General features: G+C 38.2%; 1 protein-coding gene across 1 annotated transcript in view; it reads right to left on the bottom strand.

Annotated features, from left to right (window-relative positions):
- Positions 1 to 18,767, bottom strand: part of EPS8 (epidermal growth factor receptor pathway substrate 8) — a 263,798-nt gene that overhangs the window by 162,774 nt on the left and 82,257 nt on the right. The window contains 1 exon segment of the mRNA XM_043969277.1: positions 12,686 to 12,736. The gene's annotated coding sequence lies outside the window, so the exon portion shown is untranslated.

The following is an 18,767-nucleotide window of genomic DNA, read 5'->3' as shown; positions in this document are numbered from 1 at the left end:
TCAATATGAATCAACATGGTGATAGAGCTACCAAAAAAGGTAGTTTTATTCAAGGCCACGTTAACTAAAGCATGATGTCTAGAACAAGGAAGCTGGTAATCCCATTGCACTCTGCCCTGGTCAAATGATATCTGAAGTACACTTCAGGAAGAGTACTGACAAACCAGAGTACGTTTACAGGAGAATAACCAAAATGGTAAAGGGTCTCAAGATCATGCCATGGGAGGAATAGGAGAAAGAAGAGACATGTTTAGCCTAGAGAATATAAGACTTGAGGGTAGACAAGGATCGATGTCCCCAAGCATATGAAAGGCTGCCATCTAAGTGGAAGAAGGATTAGACTTGTTTTGTTTGGCCACTGAAGTGGGCAGTGGGTAGAAGGTTGGGTGAGGAAGATTACCTACAGTAATCAAGCCATCCAAAAGGGGAGGATGCAGCCTTGTGAGGTGATGAGTTGCTTTAATCTGAGTATAAATCGACTTTTTAAAAAACATGCATGCTCAATTGACAGCTATGAATAAACAGTATAAAAGATAGAACATGTTCATTTACTTTTGAGAACCAAACCAAACTAAAATGTTTACATAGAAATTTGGCAGGTTGAAACCTGTGGACACAAGGCCAAGACTAACCAGAGGCAAACTGTACTGGGTTAATAAGCAGGTATTCATAACATGATTGACATTACACAAATATCCCAAAGCATCTAATATTTAAAGGATAATCATATCACGTGTATCAGAATAATTTCGAGGTGCGGTTTTAAAATAACTTTGCATATTATACAGATGGTTTCAAAATGCTACATTAGCTCTAATAGCCCCTTATTATGACTACCTTACAATCTATCAGAGATCATCACTCTGAAGGGGCCAGAAGTCCTGTAAGGTCTTCTCCAAAGGGGACTCAAAGCCTTTACACATCTTGAGATTCAGAGAGTAAAAGGTAGTAGATGACTTGCTCCTAAAGGAGTAAGTTTTATTTAATGTTGTAACAGATCCTTAGCCTCAGGTCATGGGGAATAGTAAAAACAAAACAAACAAACAAACAAAAAAAACCCTTACCCTGCAGGTTTTCAAATAGATTGAATTCAACAACCAACTATTAAACACCTAATATGTGCCAGGCACTATGGTAGACACTGGGGATACAAGTACAAAGAATGAAACAATCTCTTCTCTCAAGGAGTTGACCTTCTGTTGGGAGATATGCACACATACACAGCATAAATAAAGAGTTAATAAATATAAATATATACAAAGTAACTAAATACAAGGTAGTTTGTACCCTTTTGTTAGTTGTTCAAGGGCCTAAGAAAGGTTCATGAAGATTATGTTTGAGCTGCATCTCAAAAGAGGTAAAGGAAAAGGAAGTTGTGCGTTCCGGACATGGAGTATGTCCAGTGTAAAGGCAAGGAAATGAAAGATAGAGTAGACTCAAAAACGAGGAAGGGAATACTTGTTTCATATACAAGATGTCTTCTGAGCAATAGCCCACTACCTTAGCTTAGAAAAATAGTGTACCTTCCAGCACAAGGTCCTCTTCTGGATGTAAGAATACAAGTTTTTTTACTGACCCAGATGCTTGGATACAATGCACTTCTGCCTCCTACCTTCAGTCCCAGCTCCATTGAACAGGTGCTCAGTCATCACAGAAATCTGAGCATCTTCAGCCCCAGTGAACTGGTACTTCATTCTCTGAAGAAACTCCCAATTCCTTCCCTTATCCCTAGAGTTAATGTCTGCAGAGGGGGAAACTCCTTTCCTTCTCTCTTCCTCTATTCATATTTATCCACTTTACCCCTATCTTTCCATAGTCCATACCCTCCCTTTGTATCTACTCCCATTAGAACCCCCCATTCTATTATTAACAAATTTTCCTTCTTCTTAGATGTCTTCTCTCAATGCTTTTTCCATCTTAGACAGAAACATGGCATAATGGATAAAGTATTGTACTCAGAATCAGAAAGACCTGAGTTCAAATCCTTTCTTAGAAACTTACTTATCTATGAAACCCAGGAAGGACAAGTCACTTAACTGCTGTCTGCCTCAATTTCCTCATCTGTAAAGTGGGGGTAATAGGAGCACCTAATTTACTGAGTTCTTATGAAAATCAAGTGAAATAATATAAACACTTAAAAATATTATTCTGAGAAGGAGTTCAGCAAACTGCCCATGGATTAATGACACAAAAAAGATTAAGAGCCTTTGGACTACAATGAGGGGTGATCATACTTTTTTGATGCATCTATTTTAACACAGTGCATGACACACAGTAGGTGCTTTATAAGTGCGTAGTTGATCTATCTGCTCTAAATTTCTCCCTCTGCCTAGTCCTCCTAAATCTGTTCTTTATTCTCCTCATAACCTCCATCCCCTCCTCTCACCCTGTTCTCATTTTTGTTCCTTTACACTTCTGACTATATAAGTGATCAAAATTCAACTCCACACTATCCTCTTCCTTTGAATTTCTCGCCCCCTTTGTCTTACTGCCAGTCACATCTTGCCAAACTCTAGCCCTGGTCCACTTCTACCATCTACCTTCTCTGTTCCTAATTATACAATACTAAACCTCAGTAGGACTAAGTTGTGATGCGATGCTGACTGGGTCGAGTATAAATTTATGAAATACAGTATAATCTCAACTGGACCCCGACTGTTGCCCAGCAATCCTTTTCTTCTCTCCATTACTGAATTTCCCTCACACTCTCTTCTCCGGATCAATGGCCACATTCATATTACCTAGGAAATCCTCCCCTTCCTCCACACCACAATTCCTCTAACCAGAAGGCAGGGGTCTGAAGAGGGCATGGTTCATGAATAGTCCTCTCTGGTCACGTGTAACTACCATGCACTTCTCAAGTGTACTTCACCCCTCCCCTTAATGCTGTCGTCTCTTGGTCAAGGAAAATCCACTCTTCAGCTCTTGGATCTCTGGTTGGTACTCAGAAGAAGAAAATAAAAGACAAAAGGGGTCCAGGAATTCTCCTCTAGGCCCAGTGAACTGCAGCTGCCAAGTGCTCTGGAGCCATTAAAGGCTCCTACACTCTCCAGAAGAAAAAGAAGGGAAAAGACAAAAACAAGTCAAAAAAGGACCAACTAGATCTATTGGTTTGATGCTTTAAAGCAGTAGAATGCGTGGCCTCTACTAATAGAGACCATTTTCCCAAGAGTCTAGCTAACTCATTCACCTTAGGGACAGCCCCACTTGCAGTTCAGTTATGTTCTATCCATCTACTATGTGGAAAGGATCTTTCAAAAGTCCAAACTCATCAATTTAATTATGTAACCTCATAAAGTTAACTGGGGAAACTCCTTTAATCAATTGCTACTTTGGTTTGGGGGACAGCTAGGAGGTACAGAAGATAGAGCTCAGGGCCTGGAGTCAGGAAGACCTGAGTTCAAATCTGGTCTCAAACAATTATTAGTCTGTAACACTGGGCAAGTCACTTAACCCTGTTTGCCTCAGTTTCCTCACCTGTAAATGAGCCAGAGAAGGAACTGGCAAACCACTCCATCCATCATCTTTGTCAAGAATACCCCAAAAGGGGTCACAAGAAGTCAGATGTAATTGAAACAACTCAACAACAGCAAAATCAGCAGCACCCTCCCCATTTAGTGTGCTTTCCCCCAAAGCTTGTTCCTGGGTCCTCTGAACTCTCTATTTTTTTTTCTTCAGTAATATCAGTGTTATCATCAATTTCCATGGATTTAAATATCATTCCTAGAAGCGGGTAGGTGGCACAATAGAGTTTGGGATTTAGAATCAGGAAACTTGAGTCTGAATTCCTCCTCAGGTACCTATAAGCTATGTGACTGAGAAGTCACTTAATCTCTCCTCATCTATATAACGGAGATAATTACAATACCTACCACATGGGGTTGTGATAAGGATCAAATGAAATATCATAAAGTGGTTTTCAAACCTAACAGCCTTATATAGTTAGCAATTATTAGTTATCCATATGCAAATGTGATCCCTGAATCTATATATTCAGCCCTGTCCTTACTCCTGAACTACAGTCCCATATCAACAACTGCCAGTGAGGCATCTGCATCTGGCACATTTCAAATTCAGTGTCCAAACAAAGCTCATCATCTCCATCCCAATGCTGCCATGCTCAAAACTTCAGCATTTCTTTCCAAATGCTCAGGCTTACTACATCATAATCAACATTGTGTCTTTCCTTTCCCTCATATACAATCAGTTTTCAAGTATTGTAGATTCTTCTCTTTTTTTGCATGGCAACGAAGGTTAAGTGACTTGCCCAGGGTCACACAGCTAGTAAGTGGCAAGTGTTTGAGGCCGCATTTGAACTCAGGTCCTCCTGAATCCAGGACTGGTGCTTTATCCACTGCGCCACCTGACTTCCCCCAGGTATTACTGATTCTACCTCAACTGTATTTCTCATACCTGTTCCTTACTCTCCATTCACAAGCCCACTGCCCTAGAATTCTGGTCCTTATCCCTTCTACTTTGTAATTAATTGGTCTCTCTCTCTCTCTCCAAGTCATCTACTACACTGGTGCCAAAAGCATCTCCCTAAAGCACAGGCCCATCCATGTTGCTCTCCTACAGAGACAGAGACAGAGAGGGAAAGAGAGACAGAGTCAGAGACAGACACAGAGGGAGGGGGGAAAAGAACATATATACATACATACACACAGGTATGCATGCAGACATACATACATGCATGCAGACATACATACTTGCATGCAGACATACATAGGCCTTTCTATTGCCTTTAGAATGAAACAAAAATTCCTCACCTTGGCACTTCAAACCCTCCACACTCTGGCTCCCCATTACCTTTCCAGACATTTTGTTACTCCCCTTCAAATACTCCACATTCTGGCCAAAGTGGATTATAAACTGTTGCCCAAATTCAACCTGCAACTCCCATCTGTGTGCCTTTTCACCTACTTGAAATAAATTTCTTCCTCACCTAAAACACCAACCAAGCTTTCTTGAAGACTAAGCTCAGGGGCCACCTTGTGGGTGAAGCCTTTCTTGATCTTCATCACCACCACAGTCCAACCAACCCAGTTAGTTAAGTCTTATTAAAATTTCTTTACATTTACTTATTTGTTGCAAGCATTGTATCACATCTCAAATTGAACTTAAACTCTTTAAAGGCAGGGATTAGTTTTTGTTTTGTCTTTGTATCACCTGAACCTAGCATGGTGTCTTGCATACAGTAAGCACCAGATAAAAATGTTTCTTGAATTCAGATGAAAATAACTCTGGTTCTAGTTCTTTGGAAAAGACAGGCATTATGTGAGGCCTTCTGGTGACCAGGTTTCCTAACAAATCTACAACAACCTGTTTCTTCCCAATCCAAATTCCTACCTGGACATTTGGAATCATCTCTATTTATTTCTCTTACAAATTTAACACTAAAACTTATTGTTCATAGATGTAGGTGCTTTAGGTAGTCTCAAGGTGCTACTATTATAATGAATTTTGTCTCTTACAGCCCCCATCCCCAAAGCAAATTCAAACTGCTTCATGGATAATACTTAATTACACTCCTCTAAGCTGTACTAGACAGCATTCTTTGCAGCTTATTTCTGGATGCCAAGTGACCTTTGCATATCAAAAGAAAGGGTGGGACCCTTTGTGTCAGTTTCAGCATTGTACAAAGTTTCTCCCTTGGTTTTTCTAAGGCGTTAACCAAGACTTCCTCTTCTTGCTCTGTAAGTAAATAATATCACAGCTTCTAATCATTCCCTACAGTAGCCTTTGGCAAAACAAAAAAACAAAATAAAACATAAAATTTAGAAGATTAAAGTCATGTATGTATACAGTTGGTTGGTCTTAACTAGACAGGGCCTGGATACATGAAAGATTCAGTACACAAAAGAGCATTCATTTTTCCACTTCCATTTTGCAATCCTGACTTGGATAAAAAAATGTTTCAATGGCTTTAGCAGGACCAGGGTCCCCTAAACTCAGGCAAATCCATGTAAAAGCACATTCAGTAGAAAAAGAAGACCTTTATATTTGTGACCTTCAGTCTAATAGACTGAGGGAATGATGATGCTCCAACCTAACCCTCCAGACTGCTGCCAAAATTATCTTCTTACACAGAGATTTAGTGATGTCATTCCTGCACAACAATCTTCAGTGGCTTCTAATACATATTAGCAAAGTGCTTTGTAAGCCTCATAATTCTAGAAAAATATGAGCGATCATCATTATTGCCTCCCAAGGATATATTTCACACTTCTTTGCCTAGTATGGCCCTACCTCACAAGGTTATTATGACAAAAACACTTGTCAAAACTTAACCTTCTGGGGGCAGCTAGGTGGAGCAGTGGATAAAGCAACAGCCCTGGATTCAGGAGGACCCGAGTTCAAATCTGACCTCAAACACTTGACACTAGCTATGTGACCCTGGGCAAGTCACTTAACCCTCATTGCCCTGCAAAAAACAAAACAAACAAACAAACAAAAAAACCTTCATCACCTCATGAGGGAATTACTGTAATAACTTTCTAGTTGGACTACATGCCTCAAATATCTCCCTAATCGAATCCATCCTCCCCTCAGGTCTCAAAGCCCTCTTCCAAAAGTACAAGTCTGACCATGTCACCCCTTATACAATAAGCTCAAATGGTTCCCTTTAACTTCCAGGGATAAATACAAAATCCTGTTGGCTTTTGAAACACTTCATAAACTAGCCCCTTCCTACCTTTCCAGTCTTGGTCAATTTTATTCCTCTTCATGCACTCAGTGATCCAGCAGCACCGGGACTTTTCCTGCTTCTTACAAATGATCCCCCTTCTCCCAAATCTGTACCTCCTCACTGGCTATCCCATGCCGAGAATGCTCTCCCTTCTCACTTCTACCTCCTGACTTCCTTAGCTTTCTCAAGTCTCAGCTCAACTCCTAACTTTGGCAAGAAACCTTTCTCAGGCTGTCCCCTCCCTCACCCATAAGTCTTAGTGCCTTCCCTCTGAGCTTTGGTTCTATTACATTATACATTTATAATATTTGTTTGCGTGTTGTTTTCCCCGTTAGAATGTGAGCTCCTGGGGCACCTAGGTGGCGCAGTGGATAGAGCACTGGCCCTGGAGTCAGGAGAACCTGAGTTCAAATCTGGCCTCAGACACTTGACACCTACTAGCTGTGTGACACTGGGCAAGTCACTTAATCCTCACTGGCCAAAAAAAAGGATGTGAGCTCCTTGTAGGCACTGCCATATTTTTGCTTTTCTTTGTATCACCAGCATTTAGAACAATTCCTGGCACATAGTAAGTCCACGCTGGCAGACTATTTTAAAGCCCATATCAGTGTTTCTCAAACTGTGGTCCAGGGAACCCTGGGGGACCCCAAAGACTCTTTGAGGTGATCCATAAGGACAAAACTAGCTTCATAATAATACTAAAATGTTTTCATCTCTAATGTCATAAATACTGATAGATATACCATATAAATAAAAGCTCTTTCAGAGGTACTTAATAACAGCATAAATGGGTCCTGAGACCAAAAAGCTTGAGAACCACTGTTCCATATAAATGTGTCATAATAATGATCCTCCATAATCTAACCCAGGAGTGCCTGTTGAACATCCTCTCACAATATTTCCTTCCATACATTATAGGATCCAGCTAACTAGACCACCTACTTTTGTAACTATTGCATACTAAGAACTTTCTCCCTCTGTTCTTTAAGCCTAGAACACGCTTTCTATCCATTTTCACCTGTGGAATTCCTGTACACTTTTTTTTTTTGGTGGGGCGATGACAGTTAAATGACTTGCCCAAGGTCACACAGCTAGTAAGTGTCAAGTGTCTGAGGCCACACTTGAACTCAGGTCCTCCTGAAACCAGGGCCTGTGCTTTATCCACTGAACCACCTAGCTGCCCTCCGTATACCTTTTAAAGCCTAACAAGTACAATTTTGCCCAGGAAGCCTTCTCTGATCCTCCTGGTTTGTAAGTCAAGCCTATTAGCATTTATTTTGTGTCCAGGCACTATATTAAGCTCCAGGGATATATTTTTAAAAAAAGAAAAAAGAAAAAATTGTCACTGTACTCAAAAAATTCACAGTCTATTAGGGGAGATGACATGCAAATAAATATGGGCAAATAAGGAGGATTTGGGAAAGGCTTCTTACAGAAGATAGGATTTTAACTGAGACTGGAAGAAAACCAGGGAAGCTAGGAGACAAAGATAAGTTGGAAGAAAATTCAGGGTATGGGGGATGGCCATTGAAAACACATGGAGCTGGGAAATAGTCTTAGGAGAACAGCAAGGAGAGGAGTAGGTTTTTAAAACTGAAAAGGAAGAAAGGAGCCAGGATGTGAAGGATTTAAAAGCCAATGATTTTATATTTCCTCAAAGATAGTCAAGAACCACTAAAGTTGACTAATTTAGAGCAGAGGTGCATGTATGTGTGTATGTGTGTGCATGTGAGAGAGAGAGATAGAAACAATCAGACTTGCACTTTAAAACCACATTGACAGGGCAGCTAGGTGGCGCAGTGGATAAGTACCGGCCCTGGAGTCAGGAGTACCTGAATTCAAATCCAGCCTCAGACACTTAACACTTACTAGCTGTGTGACCCTGGGCAAGTCACTTAACCCCCATTGCCTCACTAAAAAAAACAAAAACAAAAACAAATTATAAAAACCACATTGACAACTGGTAGATAAACCAGAGTAGAAGAAATTTGAGGCAGAGGGCCTACCAGAAGGGTATTGCAAAAGGTCAGCTATGGGAAGATATGGAGCTGCACCTGGATAGTAGTATTTTCAGAGGGGAGAAGGGAACATGTACAAGAGATGTTGTGAAGGTAAAATTGTTAGGGCTGCATAACAGATTATGCAGGGAATGGAGAACGAGAGAGAGTGAGGAGGCAAGCATGACACCTAGGTCATGAGCGTGAAGGACTGGGAGGATGATGGTACCATCGAAAGTAATAGAGGGGCACCTAGGTGGCACAGTGGATAAAGCACAGGCTCTGGAGTCAGGAGGACCTGAGTTCAAACCCGGCCTCGGGACACTTGACACTTACTAGCTGTGTGACCCTGGGTAAGTCACTTAACCCCAATTGCCTCACAAAAAAAAAAAAAAGGAATAGAGAAGTTAAGAAGAGGGGAGGATTTGAAGAGAATTTTAGACAAAGTATGTTTTTTTTTTCTTTTCAAACTCCACAAGGAACTGTTTTGCAACTCTTGGTGTACTCATCACAAAACGTTTTTTAATATCTTTGCATCTTATCCCATATCCCCACCAGATTGTAAATCCTATAAGTGCAGAGACTATTTCATCTATTTTTTGTCTACCCAGCAATTTTTAGAGTGTTTTTCACCTAGGAGGTCCATAATGAAATGCTTGGAAATAATGTTTTTTTATAGTGGGGTAGGAGGATTTTTGTTAGAGTACTGGATTATGTAATACTGAGTATATATTCCTCGATTCCAAGAAGACTTGGATTTAAATCCTGGCCCTGCTACTCTGTGATCTTGGGAATAGGGTTGGTCATGAGGATGGGCATGGGCAGGACAATTATCATGGGGATGGAGATACAGATAGATGGAGACTGGACCTGTGAGTTTATTGATATAGGGAAATCCTGGATGAGGAAAGTGACTTTCCCAGGGTCACATGTCAGAAACATGACCTGACCCAAACAAGGCCTTCCTGGCTCCAAGGCCAGCTCTTTGTCCATTGGGAATAATAGCATAATAAGACAGAGCTGGATTGAACCCCTCCATTCTCTTATTTGACAATAACCCCTGTTCTGCCTTCTTCATGGGATTATTGTGAGGAATAAATAAGGCAATTTATGCAAAGTGCTTTGCAAATGATAAATTGCCATATAAACATTAGCTGCTATTATTATGGTGGTGTGAATGTTTGGCAACATAACATCCTCAATTTTAAGACATAGGGAGGTATTTCTTATTATCCTGAGTTGATTATCTACTTGGCAGAAAATTCACAATGAGTCAGAGCTTCCTACTTTCACAATAAAACCAAGACTGGAAGGAGAACAAGGAAAGCACAGGATCTTCCGGAAAGCACAGCATCTTCCATATTTATTTTGAAAATTATGCTCAAAATGTTGAATAGTGTGTAGATATGTTGAATATACAAAGATGTACGAGACAACTGTTGTCTTCCAGGGGTAATCATGCAAAAGAAAAAGAATCTGTGAGATATGACTCAAAAATAATAAGGAGGATTTTGTGCATGGCTGTTGTGATCGGCCTCATTACACAACAGTCCCACCTTCTTTACAACACAGGAAGTAGTACGTACTTGCCTCTAGATAAATTTTTTTTAAAAAAACCTTCAGTTTTACATCCAACATTCTCCAACCAGGCTCTCACCTGCTTTTCCAAAATGATTTCACATTATTTATAAACATTCTATGTTACAGTCAAACTAAATTAATAGATGGTCTCTCAACTCAATTTTTCTCTGTTCTAACTTTATATCTTTGCTCAGCAACCTCCTTATCTTTGCCTCTTAGAAACCTCAGCTTCCATCAAAGTTTAACTAAGTTCCCAAGAGAAGCCTTTCTTCATCACCACAATTTTTGGTATTTCCTCTCCTTCAAATAGTGTGTGTACATATACACATACACACATATAGACATGTGTGTGTGTGTGTGTGTGTGTGTGTGTGTGTGTGTGAATATAGGCTATATTCCCAATGAAGACAGAAGTTCTTTGAGGACATAATTGGTTTCATTTTCCCCCTTTAGGTCCTTAGTGCCTCGTACGGTATCTTACACATAGAATATAATTAATAATTTCTGAATGTAATTGAATTACTTTGATGACTCTGCAACTTTACTAGTTTGGCCAAGTATACTTTCCACCAACGTGGATCACAAAACGTTCTACAATTTTTCATTATCTGTGATTCTTCTCTTCGTCTTTCTATGAACCTTTCATCCTACAAGCAAGTATTCCGCAAACAAAAACCATGATTCCCAGTACCACATCCCAACCTAGAAAAGGAGATTTAGTGGCCAAAAGTTAGAGTAGCAAGGAAAACATAAGCCCAGAGGTAGTATATATAGGCCTTAGGATATACAAGTGGTAAATGAAGAGGCATGGAATAGGAGTACACTTGGGATAGATCATGACTTCCACTATTTCATGTACCCAACAGTTGGAGTAGCAAGGACCACATAGGCCCAGAGGTAGTATGTATAGGCCTTAGGATATAAAATGAAAAGGCATGGAATAGAATTATACTTGGGATAGAGAAGGACTTCCACTATTTCATACTGATTTCTTCATCAATTAATATTTCTGAGAGTAAAGCTCATCAGAAATCTCAAAATATAAAACATACACAAAGGAATGGGTAAGACTAGTGACTGAATTCATTTCTGAATGCACAAATGAGTGATCAAACCTTTTTTCCTCCAGAATCTTTAAGTTCCAAGAGTAATGGACAGAATGATGGAAAGAACATATTTTCCATGAAAGGAATAGTAGACTTAAAAATAGACTAGAAGGTCAAAGAAATAAGGAGGTCAAAGTAAATAATTCTCAGAAGAAAAGACCACAAATGAATGCTATTTAATTTAAAAGGGTAAGCAGGTCAAGGGGTGAGTGGGAGAGAGGGGCAGGGAAGATTTTATACCATGTGTTTATATGGGTTAGGAGAGAGTGAGAAAAAAATAAACAATTTTAAAAGAAAGATAATAAGCAAACCAAATTAAATGACCAAGAAAAAAAGAGGAATAGGTAAGTAGGTGGGAAAAGACTGGAATAAAATTAGTACAAGTAAAAATCAGAGGGACCAAGAGCTCACAAAGAGGAATTAAAAATCAACGAAGGAATTAAATGGAGGAAGGCACAAACCTAACAATAACAACCTTAAATATAAATGGATTATAAAAAAATTATATATATATATATATATATATATATATATATATATATATATATGGATTAAACTCCTACAGGTTAGCTAATGGGGGAAGAACAGGTAATTAAACAAAACCCAATAATCTGCTGCAGATGAATACATTAAAAAACAAATAATAAAAAATAAAGACATGAACAGAGAGAAAATGGATACCTAGAACAAAATTAACTATGCTTCAAGTAATAACTTAAAATAATTGGCAAGCATGATTTAGAGAAAGCAACAATAAAAATTTCAAGACTGAGAGAAATCGCATGATGCTTAAAGGCACCAAACACATTAAAGCATTGTTATTAAATATATATGAACCAAAAGACATATCATCTGAATTCATAAAGGAAAAGTTAATCAAATTGTGAAGGGACAGAGTATCAGACAGAATGTCGATATTCTTTCAGAGTGGAATAAATCTAACAGAAGGATAACCAAAAAGAAAAAACAAATAGCTTTCCGTTTTTTAGAAACCAAAAGGCTTAAAAAAACAAACGGTTGGAAAAATGAGATTCATAAGAATTATAGCATCTTTTCAAAGCAAGCATTTCAAATATACATATCTCTCAACATCAATGATAACTTTCCATAAATTAATACTGTGTTAGGTAGGCCATGAATAAATAATAAATAAATCTTTAATAGGAGAAAGTTTGTGAACACCACAAAAGCAAAAGCAAAAAATGAAGATCTGATGTAGACTAAATAAGATCAAACTGAATGAATGGGTCAAAGAACAAATCATAGGAATAACTGATAATTATTTTAAAGAGAATAACAATGAGACCACATACCAATTTTAGGTAGATGCAGCTAAATCAGTCCTCAGAGGAAAAATGAAATGTCTGAAAATATCAACAAAATTGAAAGAATAAGTTAATAACCTAGATCTGAAATTTAACAGAAAGAAAAATCTAGAAAATCAACAAATAAATTAAAAACAAGCTTACAAGGAATCTTTACAATTCAAGAATAAGTTAACAACAACAAAAAAAAAGACTTTGGCGACTCCCCATCAGTTAGTTATAGGACAAAATACAAACTCCTCAAGCCTAGTACTCAAGGTGCTTTACAACTTGAATCCTACCTACATTTCTAGCCTTCCCCCTCCTCCTACTATGTTACTCCTTTCTTTTTTCTTTTTCATTTTCTTTTTCTTTTTTTTTGGTGAGGCAATTGGGGTTAAGTGACTTGCCAGTAAGTGTTAAGTGTCTGAGGTCGGATTTGAACTCAGGTCCTCCTGAATCCAGGGCCGGTGCTCTATCCACTGCGCCACCTAGCTGACCCCCATTACTCCTTTGTATATTTCAGGTGATCTGGTCTATTTGCTATTGCCCAGATTCAATATCTCATCTCCCATCTTGGTGCATCGGTACCCTATGGAATGCACCCTATATCTATACTATATCAATCTCCACTTCCCTGAATCCTTGACTTACATTCAGATGCCACCTCCTGAGTTCCCTAGAAGTTAGTGTTCTTTCCCAACGCATTTATTTTTCTGTGTAAATTTCATGCCCCGCCCCTTACTATAATGAAAGCTTCTTAAGGGTAAGGACCATTTTTCATTTTGTCCTTGTATTTCTGATGCTGTGTACATAGCAGGCATGCAATATATGCTTACTGAATTGAATCTTTGTATCAGTACATTAATACAATGCCTTTCACATAATAAGTGCTTAAAATACTAAGCTGCTACTTAGTGAAGAGACCTATGGTTTTCAACATAAATAATTTGCCAGTGATGCCGTATGATTGCAAATCTTAGAACATAATAATCTTCCAGGGATCAGTGTTGCTGGTGTAGGCAAACAGATGCACCATATTTTCAGTGATAATCTAAGCTCAAGAAGTATATATCTGAGCAAATAAATGTAGAATCAGAAAAGTAAATGAGCTAGTGATAGGGGAAGAATGAAGGAAAAAAAACATGCTCCATTATGATCCATAAAAGTTTAAGACCTAGAATGAAGCCTCCATGGTGTTGCTTGGATCTTCCAAAGAATTTAGGAAAGAAGACAGAAAAGAACCAATGAGAATGAGAAAGCATAGATGACTTCTCCTCTGTATTTATGGAGAGAATACCTGCATCATTGATAGATAGAATTGATAGATTCACTGAAGTATATTTATATTTATGCCAAGAATACAAAGATCTTTAAGTATTAGGAAAAATATTAGCATTAGTAGCAAAACAAACCAAAAAACCTCTCCTTGATATTACTATCTGGAGAGAGAAGAGAATGAAAAACAGACCTGTGATTTAATCAGTGCAAGGAACTCTAGATAAGGAAACTCCCTCTACTATAGTGAATAGCATCTGCTCTGGAACTTATAGTCTGGGATATTGAGAGATTAAGTGACTTACTCAATCAGTATATGCCAGAGCACTGAACTCAAGGTTTTCTGACTGCGAGGCTTGTTCTCTATCAAATGATAGACTTCTTTTAAAGCACATTTTTGTAATGTACAGTGCCTTGCACATGGTAGGCACTTAATAATTGCATATTATCTCCCCCTTCTATCCACTATGACATTTTATATCTCATGATTATATATTCACAAAGAAAAATTTCCAATGGAAGCATTAACTAATGTTAAAAATGGAAAAAAGCCAAAGGATTAAAAAGAAATTTTCCTTAAAATGGTGAAAAGCATTCATCTGAAACCAAGAACTAACAATATTTATAATGGAGATACATTGGAAGATTTCCCAGTAAGATCAGGGATGAAGTTGAGATACCTACAGTCATGATTATAGTCTGACATGATAGAAATGCTAATCTATAACCAAAAAATATATATAAAAGAAATTGTAGGACTAAACACTACCAAATAACAGGTGAAAAAAATCAAGGAATCAATTTTTTAAAGTGATAAATTCAAGATATAAAAAGAATTCATGAAAATCATGAGCATTCCTATAGTACGGCGGGGAGGGGGGTTGGGTTGTCAGGGAAGCACAAGGTGGAAAGGGATAGAAAGAAAAATTTGACAACAAAATTCACCACATGCCTGGAATTTAATGCAACCAAGTCATACATAGGACTTATACAAATACAGCTACAAAATAATTTTGAAAGAAAGAAAAGTAAGGCCAGGAGTACTGATCAACATGCTGGAGTGAAAGGACCATAAGCAAACAGGATATTCTCTCTGTTTTTAAAAGAGAGAAGGGCAGCTAGGTGGCACAGTGGATAGAGCTGGTGCCCTGGAGTCAGGAGAACCTGGGTTCAAATCCAGCCTCAGACACTTAACACTTACTAGCTGTGTGACCCTGGGCAAGTCACTTAACCCCAATTGCCTCATTAAAAAAATAATAATAAATAAAATAAAAATAATGCCTCAATAGGCTATAAAAAATGTTAGAAGAGAAAGAAATATTTTCTCTTTCACTACTTAGGAGGAGGAGGAGGAGAAGAATTCATAATCACTCTTTGGATATTGAGTCCCAGTCACAATTATAAAAGGCATAATAGCCTTTTTTGGTTATGTAAAAATTATGCACAAATAAAATCCATGCAGTTAGAAAATTAAAAGACATTGATGGGCAAATTTTTTACATTCATCATCTGAATGTCTGATATCCAGAATCTAAAAGGAAATGATACAAATTTATAAGATTCAGTGTTAATGGAATGCAGTAGATTCAGTGCTAGATTTCAAATCAGAGAAAATGGATTTTGACACTGGTTATACTACTTTTTATCTCTGTGATCTAAGGTCAGTCACAACCTCTCTTTGTCTTAGTTGCTCAAGTACAAAACCAGGAGTTTGGATTAAAGGGCTTCTACAATCCCATCCAACTCTCCATCTACCATAGTATGATACAGTCATTCCTCAACAGATAAGTAGCTCTAAAAAAACAACCAATCTGCAAAAAGAAAATGCAAATTTTCAACAGCCATGTGAAAACTTTAAAACTGCTAATTAGCAGAGAAATGTAAATTTAAACAACTCTGAATTATCACTTTATTCCCAACACATTGGTAAGAATGGTAAAAGGTGAATATTTTCAATACTGAAAGAACTATGGGAAAATAGAAATGTTCATCACTGCTCATGGAACTGTGAATTTGTCCAACTGTTTTTGAAATCAATCTGGAATTGTGCAAAAAAAAAAAAAGTTACAAAATTATACATATCTTGGACCCAACGATAACACTCCTGAGTTTATGCCCTCAGGAAGTTACTGAATCAAGAAAAGCCCATCTGTATAAGAAATATTCATAGGAAAACCATTTGCAAATGAAAAAACAAATTATGTGTCCAATGATTGGAGAAAATCAAAATAAATTATGTTGTAGTGGAATATTTTTGTGCCACATGGAATAACAAATATGAAAAACATAAAGAAATATGGGAAGACTTGTCTTTATCATCTTTATATAGGATTTTAAGGTTATAAAGTATTTTGCATATATTATCCAATTTAAATAACAACCTTTTGATGAAGATACTAAACATTTTCTTATCAGTCAATTAAAATAAATTCATTAAGTGCTTATCATATGCTATGCACAGAGCTAAACACTGGGATACAAAGGCAAACACATTCCTTGCCCTCAAGGAGCTTACATTCTAATGGGAGAACAAGCAAACAGGAACAAGCAAAATATATATGAAGCACATAAAGGTAGCTAAAAAGTATAAAGTTCTAGCATCTGGGTTAAACTGGGAAAGGTCTCCTGTAGAAGATGGTATCTGAGTTGTCTTGAAGGAAGCCAGGCATCTAAAAGGCAGAGAGATTCTTATCTTCCTGGTATAGATGAAGAAACTAAAACTCAAAGAGGTTAACTGGCTTGCCAAGGGTCATACAGCTGAGAACCTAGATACATTCTCCTCTCAGGCTTTCATGACACAGCTCTGAATTGGTTTTCTTCCTACTAGTCAACAATTCCATCTTAGGCTATACTGCTGGAGCTTCATCTATGTCATAGCCGCTGTAGGTGTAGCCCAACGTGTTGTGTTACATCCTTCAATCCTTTCTTTATTTGGTGATGTCATCAGCTCTCACTGGTACAATTATGATTTTTAATGCATATGCCTACAAGTTCTATATATCCAGTCTTAGTCTTTCTACTGAGCTTCAGTCCCCTATTCCCCAACTGACTATTGGACATCTAGAACTGGATGTTCCATAGGCATCTCAAATTCAACATATCCAAATGAGAACTTGATATTATCCTTTCTCCAAACCCACTCCTCTTCACAACTTCACTATTAATGTCTAGGGCATCACTATTCTTTCATTCATCCTGGACCACAACCTTGGTGTCCTCCTGGACTTCTCATTTTCACTCACACTCAGATATTCAATCAGTTGCCAAATATTGTCATTTCTATTCCTTTAGCATCACATGAATGTCCCCTTCTCTCCCTTCACACAGAGACCACCCTCATTTACTTCTCAACCCTTGTCACCTGAATTACTGCAATAACCTCTTGATTGGTCTCCTGGCTTTGTTTCTTTCCATTCATATCCAACCTTTACTCAGCTGTCAAAATGATTTTCCCAAAACATAGGTCTGACTAACTTCTCTACACCTCTATGGGATCCCTATTACTTTTAGGATAAAATATAAATTGTTTGGTTTTTAAAGCTCTTCACCGTCTGTTTCTTTCCTATATTCTATACTCTTCTTACATATTTCTCTTCAATGCCCTCTACAATCCTGCTTGCTGTTTCTTGTACCACGCTTCATATTCTATATTCTTTGCACTTTATGTCTGGAGTGTCTTCCTCTTCACCTCTACCTCATCATTCCTGGCTTCCCACTTTGAAGCACTGCCTTCTACATGAGACCTTTTCCAGTCCCCCTGCTATTAGCATCCTTTCTAAAGTTATCTGGTATCTACTTGGTATGTATCTCTGCAAATGTACTTTATATATACCTACAGATGGTTATATTATCTTCCCCTTTACAAGTTCCTGAAATAACTTCTTCACTTTCATCTTTGTATCTTCAGCACAATAAATCTATGATCAACATTAATTCATTGATAAAATGATTGAGTACAACTTATAGGCATTATGACTGTGGTAAAAATTATTTGTGGTAAAGATTAATATCCAAAGTTTTAGCTGAATCATTTGGGAGGGGCCACACCTGGCCCACCCTGAGATTATGTATGCTACTGAGGACTCCCCTTTTGGGGGAGGAAAAACTGAACGCCACCAGAAGGGAGGCAACTTCCAGTAGGCGGGGCGTGTTCAAAAGTTCTCGCTCTTTCAGCCTGGAGAGGAGTCTGGTGGAGTCCTGGAGCTGGCAGTGGCACGTGTTTTGCCCTGTTTCGGGCAACTGCTGTTCTAACAAGTAACTGTAAACTGACCGAGGTTGGTAAGTTTAAATTAAGGAAAACCCTAAATTCCTTTGAACTAGCTTAATTGGGAACGCTCTAGGATTGCATAGCCTAAGCTTAGAGTTAAGACTATCTGTATTTCTACTTCCTTATTTACTTAATTGGTTTCACCTTTGTGATTTAATTAATTCCCAAGTATTAAAATCCGATCCTTTATGAATGAGAGCTCAGAGGCTCCTTTTCTCATTTGCCTGGGAGGAATATATAAAAAGGAAAGTTCAAAGGGGAGATTAAACCTAAAAGAATCCCGCATATTTCCAGGACCCCAGTATTAAGGCGAGTCACCCAAATAATGCTCCATATATCAAATTTTGGCCCTCACATGACCTTGAACTCAGCTCTTCCCGACTCCAGGCCCAGCACTCTATCCACGGAGCTACCTTAGTTGCTTGACACTAAGACTATCTTCTATCTGATTGGTCATACAGCCTTTCATATACAGAATGACTACATTGGTGTGTAGTCAAACTCTAGGTAGGTTTAGCAGTTTCTTGAAGGACAGTGCTATGATGT

This window comes from Dromiciops gliroides, chromosome 5, assembly GCF_019393635.1.
Source record: "Dromiciops gliroides isolate mDroGli1 chromosome 5, mDroGli1.pri, whole genome shotgun sequence".
Classification (NCBI taxonomy): domain Eukaryota; kingdom Metazoa; phylum Chordata; class Mammalia; order Microbiotheria; family Microbiotheriidae; genus Dromiciops; species Dromiciops gliroides.
Note: the sequence above shows the minus strand (reverse complement) of the source record. Positions and strands in the feature narration are given on the sequence as shown.